Genomic DNA, 7,631 nt, shown 5'->3' with positions numbered 1-7,631 from the left:
TTTCTTGTATTATATATTTATCTGTATATGATTTAACAGTTCATTTCTTGTTATATATCTAATTATCTCTATAAATAAATATATAAATTATCAGCAATTTGGTTTTATCTCTCTAGAGAACCCTGTCTAACACAGTGTGTGGCTGTGAAACCTTGTTTGCTGCTCAGGAAAATGCCGCAGAGACTGTTGTGAGGTTGGCTGAACACAGCTTACAAGGTCAGCACTGTGGGAAAACGTCAAGTGTACGTGTGGTTTTCTCATTTCAAAAACCGTGAAATGTCGATTGGTGACAAATCTTGTTCTGGACGTCCACCAACTTCCTGAATGGACAAAAAATGTCAACTCGGAGTGCATTTGGAGTTCTTTCCACCAGGTCAGAATGTTATTCTGTTTACATTTACATTTCTGTTACATTACAGAAGCTTTCTATTTAGAGGTTCTGAAAAGATTGTGTAACAGTCTGTGACAAAAAAGGCCTGATTTGTGGCAGACGGGACCGGTTTTGCCACCATGACAATGCACTTGGTCAGGAAGCTATCTCAGTGCGCCAGTTTGTGGCAAATATCAGCTTTCCTCTCTTGCCCCACGCACTTTACTCACCTGACTTCATTCCATGCAACTCCTTTTTGTACGTGAATGACCAGGGACATGAAAGGACAGGGATTTGATGACTTAGATGAGGTGAAGAAAAAAAACGAGGGAGGTGTTGTCAGCTATCTAAGCAGAGGAGTTTGAAAAATGTTTCCAAGAATGGAATCCCAGATTTGACAAATATATTAAATATAACAGAATCTTTTGGAGGTGACAAGGTTGTTTTGCAATAAATAAATAAATAAACAAACAAACACACAGCTTTGGGGGGGAAAATCCGAAAATGGAGCTGATAGCAAGGGCTCAAATAGAAAATAAATGTTTAGTAAATAATGATGGCAACATATGTACAAATATGCCTGGTGTATGGATTGTAATAAGAGTTGTAAGAGCCCCTAGTAAACTGATCTTTTAATAATAATTTTTTAAAAAAAGAAAAAATACTGCTACTACTAAAAAAAAATCCGGTTTGGGGGAGTACCCCCTCAAATGTTCTCAACAGCAATAAAATTAGTCTCTTTTTCAAAAAATGCTATTGCTCTTTACCCAGCTGCCTAAACATATAGCCCGAATAAAACCAATGAGTTTTGAAAACCAGGCTAGTCTTCAACAGATAGAAGCACAAGACCTGTGGGACCTTTTATACACAGGCAGAATGTTGTGCAGCAGATCCGCTCAATGCAATCCATGGTTTGACTTCTCGACTGCTGCTGCCTTGATTGCGATTGCAGGCACAAGTAAAATGAGATCCTAGACAACTTTAAGGAGCGAGCCTCATTGTGTAGTGGACTACAAGTTGGGCTGCTAACCACACGGTCAGCAGTTCAAACCCACCAGCTGCTCCTCAGGGAAAAGTCCCATAAAGATTCACAGTCTTGGAAACTAACAGGAGCAGTTCTACACTGACCTATATATAGGGCCATTATGAGTCACAATTAACTTGATGGCAATGAGTTTGACAACTTCAATCTCTTTCCATTCATCATGACATTGCTGGTGGTTCAGCTGTGAGGATTTTGGCTTTCTTTATATGGAGTTGTAGTTCATAATGGACACTGCCATCTTTGATCATCGTTTTTCAGTGCTTCAAGTCCTCCTGGCTTTCAGCAAACAAGGTTGTGTCTTCTGGCCATCGCAGGCTGTGATAATGAGCCCTGATGCCACATTGTTTTCATGTAGTCCGGTTTCTCAGATTATTCTCAGATTACACACAGAATGAATAAATACAGTGAAATGATACAACCTTAACGCACAACTTTCCTAATTTTAAACTTTGCAGTATCTCCTTGTTATGTTTGAACGATTGCCTCTTGGCTTATGTACAGGTTTTCCATGAGCACAACAATGCCTTCTGGGGTTCCTATTCTTCACATTGTTACCCATAGTTTGTTATGACTCACAATGTCGAATGTCTTTGCACCCTCAATAAAACACAAGTAAACATCTTGCTGGTAGCCTCTGCTTTCAGCCCACGGTCCATCTGACATCAACAGCTATATCCCTCTATCCACATCATCTTCTAAACACAGCCTGAACCTCTGGAAGTTCCCTCTTGATGTACTGCTGAAACTGTTGTTGAATTATCTTCAGCAAAATTGTGCTTGCATGTGATATTGATGATATTGTTTGATAATTTCCACATCCTGTTGGGTCACCTTCTTTTGGAATGGGAACAGATATCGATCCCTTTCTGTCACTTGGCCAGGTAGCTGTCTTCCAAATTTCTTGGCTTAGACTAGTGAGTGCTTCCATTACTTCATTAGTTTGCTGAAATATTTCAATTGGTATTCCATCAATTTCTGGAGTCTTGTTTTTCACTAGTACCATTAGTTCTTGATCATATGCTACCTCTTAAAATGATTTAATGTCAACCAATTCTTTGGGGTACAGACTAGGGGTGGTTAAATCCCAGGGTGACACTGGTTCCTGTGTAACCCTAGGCAGTGATGGGTCCTTCCCATGTCTCTGCGGCTCTTCTGTAAAGGGGGAATGACCACACCAGCTATTTCATATATGAAGCACAATCCTACAATAAACACCACTTAAATTCTAGCTACTGCTACCAGCAAAGGAAGATTACAGTTAGCAAGGAGGCATGTATATTTTTAGTTATCAGTAAAGCGGGTTATGGTATAAAAGTATCATTAAACCAGCAGTGCCCTAATGTACACCTTGCCTGCAACTTTGACATTTACACCTCCTTTTCACACTATCCTACATCATAAAATCAAAACATGAGCAGCATTGCAGCTTCTCCAAATGTGTAGGGCCATCCACCTATGCCTGATATACTAAGGATAACAGTGAACAGAGACACTGTCTTTCTATCTGTGGGCAGGTATAAGTGGTAGATGTGTCAATTGTGCATCAGATGAGAAAACAAAGGCGAGGGCAGGAACAGGGAAGAAGAAAGGATGAGTAAAGGTGGGCAGGAGGTTCAGCAGGGGAGAGTGAACAGTGCCAACAAAGGACCAAGATGGGAAGTACTTGATGTACTCCCAGGAGGGAGGAAGTAAATGAAGTGATTTCTCTTCCTTGACTCCTCTTTTACCTGGAAACCTGGCACCAGAGCTCAGAAGGCTCCGAAATTCATTAGTTTTGCATTTTCTAAGTTTATCTATTAACTCTCTTGTCATCAGCAGAATGCATCCAATAGCTGATCAAATTCATTCCCTGGGTAGGAGGGTCTCTTCCTCCTCCTCGACTCTCCAGGGCAGGGTCTGTTCTCTTCCTTACTGGAGGATCTGAGTTGGGGGTTCACTGGAAAGTGGTTTGGTTCTATGAAGAGTAGTTTCTTTCGATGAAATCAAGGACATATCAAGGTTAGTTATGTACTAACTGCAGTAGGGAAGCTGTGGGTGGAAATTACCTGGCCAGGAGGTCAGGGGTTTGAGGGAGCCTCAGTAACATCAGCTTCCTGGCTGCCTGAGAAGAGAGAGGTCATGGGAACTTCCTGGGCCTTAGTTCTTAGTATGTCAAATAGGGGTGTGAAAGTCTTCCTGGAAATATGACAGCATTATAGAGCGGATCAAATACAATCTTATTTTTTTATAACATTTTATTAGGGGCTCATACAACTGTTATCCCAATCCATACACACATCAATTGTGTAAAGCGCATTTGTACATCGTTTCTCAAAACATTTTCTCTCCACTTAAACCCCCGACATTAGGTCCTCATTTTCCCCCTCCCTCCCCGCTCCCCCCTCCCTCATCAGCCCTTGATAGTTTATAAATGGGTATTTTGTCATATCTTGCCCTGTCCGACCTTATTTTTAAACAAAATGTGATGTATAATGGCAATGGTGTATGTGGCAGTTACATAATCTGTCAACTTGAGGAAGGGGTGGAGTCTAGCCTGTCAATCAGGTCACAGCTCGATGACTTCATTTGGAGGCACAACAGAGATAAATAGCTCACTGGAAGCCAGACACACTCTTTCTGGTACACATTCCTGTTGACAAGCCACACGGAGCTACACTGATGGAGCCAGAGTCTTAGAGCTGGAGGAGCCACATGGAGACCCACACCAGCACTGAGATGCTTCCACCATCACTGACTCCACAAGGCCTATGATCTTCCTGCATTCAGTATCTTTTCATGTGTTACATGAGTCTGAAGAGAAATTTATAGCCTGGCATGGGACATATGGGCTAATATTGGACTTACGGACTTGATATGGACTGGACTGGGATGTTTTCTTAATAAACAATTATTTGGGCTTTTTTTTTAAGCTGGCTGAAATCATGTAGGCTGTCGCAGAGAAGAAGAAGGTCCCTGCTGTTCCAGAGACCCTTAAGAAAAAGTGAAGGAATTTCGCAGAACTAAAGATCAAACACCTAAGAAAGAAGTTTGCCCCAAAGATGCTTCAAAAGGCAAGGAGGAAGCTTATCTACGAGAAAGCCAAGCACGATCAAAAGGAATACATGCAGATGTGCAGAACTGAAATCCGAATGGCTCGGATGGCGAGAAAAGCTGGCAACTTCTATGTGCCTGGAGAGCCCAAGCTGGTGTTTGTTCTCAGGATCAGAGGTCCCAATGTTGTGAGCCCAAAGGCTCGGAAAGTGTTGCAGCTTCTCCGCCCTCGCCAGATTTCCAATGGCACCTTTGTTTTAAGCTTAACAAGGCTTCAATTAACATACTGAGGACCAGGGAACCATACATTGCAGGGGGGTACCCAAACCTGAAGTCAGTGAATGAACTCATCTACCAGCGTGGTGATGGCAAAATCAATAAGAAGCGTATTGCCCTAGCAGATAACACGCTGATTGCACGGTCTCTTGGTCAATATGGCATCATCTGCATGGAGGATCTGATTCATGAGATCTAGACTGTTGGGAAACGCTTCAAAGAAGCCAATAAATTCCTGTGGCCCTTCAAATGATCTTCTCCACGAGGTGGGATGAAGAAAAAGACCCCCCATTTCATAGAAGGTGGAGATGCAGGCAACAGAGAAGACCAGATCAACAGGTTTATCGGAAGGATGAACTAAGGTATCTGCCGTGATTACGCTTATAATCTGGTCTCTTAATAAAACAGTGCCTGCTTTCAAATTATATATACATACTTACAAATACTCTTTGATATAAAGTTCTCTATTACACACATATGAGCATCTCTGCATTTGTTTCTCTAGTCAACCCTCACCAACAGAGTGTATTATTCAGTCATAAGGAGAAGTAAAATTCTGATACCTGCTATGACATGGGTGAGCCTTGAAAACATTATGCAGGGTCAAATAAGCCAGATACTAAAGGACAAATATTGAATGATCCCACTTATGTGAACTCTCAGGGCCCTGGGCGGAGAGATGGGGTGTGAGACGTTATAAAGTAAAATAAAATCACATGTTTAAAATTATGTAGAAGTTAGATGTTACCACACCATGAGCTATAATCCTGTGCCCTCTTTCCCCAAGGAGTAAACTGTAATCTTGAGAACTCCCCCTACTAGAGATTTTTCCCCGAGGTCCCTGGGTATGACTGATTTGGAGGGCCATGACCAGTGATGAGATTCAAATAATTTAACAGCCAATTTCCTGTGCTAATGACTAAGGTATTTAAAAAATTATATATTGAAAAGTAGTTTATTATTTCATACATTAATACTTAAATAAGAACAATTAAAGAGGTACACAAAAGTACATTATAAGAAAGAGTTTTAGAATTAGTGGAAAATTTCTAACTAATATTTAATAAAATCATTATCTAAGATAGTTCCATATTGCTTCATGACTGGCATCCTCACTTCATTTTTATTGGAACATTATCAGCTGTGTGATTTACCCTTAACTATCTTTTCACTGTTGAAATAGGATCCCAAAATAATAAAATAAAATTTAAAACAAGAAGAAGAAGGATCCCATTGCTCTAGAGGTAAACCAATTAGGCAAAGGTCATTGTGTTCGATCTATTAGAAACAGTTAGGTGACTTCTCTTCACTGATATATTGTGTTCATCTTGGAACAAACCCTTTCCGCTTCTGCAGAACTTACAGCAATTGTTCTGACAATATTTTCAGCTCTTTGAAAACGTTCAGGAATTGCGTATTTCATCATAATATCTCATGGTAATGTAGGGCATAACACAAACTGCAACGGATGAAAGTGTGCCAATCTCTGGTTGTTTGGTACTTTTTCTCTTTACGTTACATGTTTGTTTACTGAAGTAACAAACTCGAGAATAAAAATGTAGTGTTTCTTCAGAAGTATAACAAGTATGATGAAATGAATAAATAAACATTACAAGCATAATTCCATCTAATTTTTTTTTACTTGTGGATGGAAAGAACATTACTACAAATGCTGAGAATATCCTGTTGCAAAGATGAATGTTAAAACAAAGTAGGGAATGTAAATTTGTGGTTCCCACATTGGGCAGTTAGTTGTCCAGTTGCCCACATCAGAAAGAACCCTGATTACAAATGCCATTTTAACAATTGGTTCATGGAACTCAACAAAAAATTAGGTTATCAGTTCTGCCGAACGGGTGCAAACCAGCTGAATCCCACTACTGGCAATTACCCCCTTAAAATTATAACTAAAATTTGTAATGTAGGCATTGCTTTCTTTTAAGGAGTTTATCCATACTTTACAGGAGACAAATGACTCCCCAAAATAAGGAGACTCAGGGCTTTAATACAAAATGAAAGATCTCTGTATAAATTGTCAAAAATGTAAAACTTGTCACTGTCAAGTGTCAACAGGAATCAGGGGGAGAACCCCTTGAACCTGCCACAGACTCCCTGCCACCGTCTCTCTGCTGAGTGTAAGCCGGAGAGCAGACTCGCTTCAGACAATTTTTTTTTAAGTCCTGAAGGTCAAAATGATAAAATATAAGAGCCGTCAATTATGAATAGAAAAGACATATTTTATAATTCATGTTCATTTTATCATTCCTGATACTTTGCTGGATTTTAACTCTCTATCCGACATTTCAAAAAGTTGAAATCCCAGGGCTGGCCAGATAAGTGGCTGAGGGCTTTTCTTGTATGGTCTCTGTATACACCAGTGTTCCAGGAAAAATACACAAGACTCTCATCACAGCACAGTTTATGAGAGCAAAGATCAGGAAACATCTTGTATTTCCATCTCAAGGGAGCCAAACAAATAAAACCTGACAGAGTCACACTACAACTGGTATCAAGTAGCTAAGGATGAAAATATGTCAACAGGAAAAGAAGTTAATAACAGTGTCGGGGGAGGGGGGAGAGGGAGCTGACAAGTTTCAAGGTTTTCATGTAAAGTCAAGAGAAAAAAAGAGACCAAAGAATCCAATACATGAGTACTCATAAACCAAAAAACCAAACCCATTACCACTGAGTCCATCCTGACTCATGGTGACCCTATACTGGGTTTTCTATGACTGTAAATCTTACGGGAGTGCCTTCAACTTTCTTGCACAGAGCAGCTAGTGGATTTGAACTGTTGGGCCTGTGGTTATCAGCTCAGTACCTCATTCACAGTGATGCCATGGCTTCTGATGAGCAGTTATACATGTATATAAATGCATCAAATAGTGCCTAAAAGAATAAATACCAAAT

General features: G+C 40.2%; 1 pseudogene; it reads left to right on the top strand.

The window, feature by feature from the left end:
• Positions 1 to 4,336: 4,336 nt before the first annotated feature.
• On the top strand, positions 4,337 to 5,082 carry LOC105979108 (annotated as a pseudogene).
• The last annotated feature ends 2,549 nt before the right edge of the window (positions 5,083 to 7,631 follow it).

This window comes from Echinops telfairi, unplaced genomic scaffold, assembly GCF_000313985.2.
Source record: "Echinops telfairi isolate 266 unplaced genomic scaffold, ASM31398v2 ScPeMD7_7;HRSCAF=31, whole genome shotgun sequence".
In the NCBI taxonomy this organism is placed as follows: domain Eukaryota; kingdom Metazoa; phylum Chordata; class Mammalia; order Afrosoricida; family Tenrecidae; genus Echinops; species Echinops telfairi.
This window is presented reverse-complemented; position numbering and strand designations above follow the sequence as displayed.